This window comes from Carlito syrichta, unplaced genomic scaffold, assembly GCF_000164805.1.
Source record: "Carlito syrichta isolate Samal-C Ts95f unplaced genomic scaffold, Tarsius_syrichta-2.0.1 Scaffold303986, whole genome shotgun sequence".
Lineage (NCBI taxonomy): Eukaryota > Metazoa > Chordata > Mammalia > Primates > Tarsiidae > Carlito > Carlito syrichta.
In genome coordinates, this window is record NW_007248082.1 from 420,156 (window position 1) to 421,236 (window position 1,081).

A 1,081-nucleotide genomic window follows, 5' to 3' on the forward strand; every position below is an offset into this window, starting at 1 on the left:
AAAAAAAAAAAAAAAGGATTACACATTCTTAAGGATTCATAGCAAATTCTCAAGGACAGATCATTTGTTTGAACATAAAACAAGACTTAATAAATTTAAAAGAATTGAAATCACACAAAGCATGTACTCTGCCCACAATGAAATAAAATTAGAAATCAATAACAGAAAAAAATCTGAAAAATTCACAAAAATGTGAAAATTAAACAACACACTTCTTTTTTTTTTTTTTTTTGAGTTGGAGTCTCACTCTGTCACCCAGACCGGAGTGCAGTGGCTGCTCCCAGCCAGCGCAACCTCGACCTGCTGGGCTCCGGTGATCCTTCCGCCTCAGCCTTCCAAGCAGCCGGAATTACAGGCATGCGCTACCACACCCGGCTGATTTTTTGATTTATTGTAGAGATGAGGTCTCGCTGCCCAGGCGGGTCTCGAACCTGCGGGGCTCAGGCAATCCACTCACCTCAGCCTCCCAAAGGTGCAGGATTACAGGCTGAGTTACCGAGCCCAGCTTAAACAACACACTTCTAAGCAGTGGGTCAAAGATGAAATAATAGGAAAATTAAATAACACTTTGAGATGAATGAAAATGAAGATCCAACATACCAAAGCCTAAAGAATGCAGCTAAAGTAATGCTTAGAGGAAAACGTATGGCTGCAAATGCCTACAATAAAAAAGATGACATGGGAGTTCTCAGAGCAGTAAAAAAAAAAAAGTAAAAATAAAAATAAACAAATAAATAAAAATCTCAAATAAATTACCTAAACTTCCACCTAAGAGGAAACTAAATCCAAAGCAAGCAGAAGGAAATAAATAAAAAAGATTAAAGCAAAACTTAATGGAGGATAGAATAATAGAGAAAAAGCACAGAACCAAACATTGGTTCCTTGAAAAAAAATCAACAAAATTAACAAACCTTTAGTTAGCCTGACCAATAAAAAACAAAGACTCAAATTACTAAAATCAGGAATTGAAAGGGGGACATTACTACTAACCTTACAGAAATAAAAAGGATCATTAGGAAAACTATGAAGCCGGGCTCAGTGGCTCAGCCTGTAATCCCGCGCCTTTGGGAGGCTGAGGTGA

General features: G+C 37.7%; 1 protein-coding gene across 1 annotated transcript in view; it reads right to left on the reverse strand.

Moving 5' to 3' along the window:
• CDC25C (cell division cycle 25C) overlaps nt 1–1,081 on the reverse strand; it is a 41,416-nt gene that overhangs the window by 8,989 nt on the left and 31,346 nt on the right. The window lies entirely within an intron of this gene.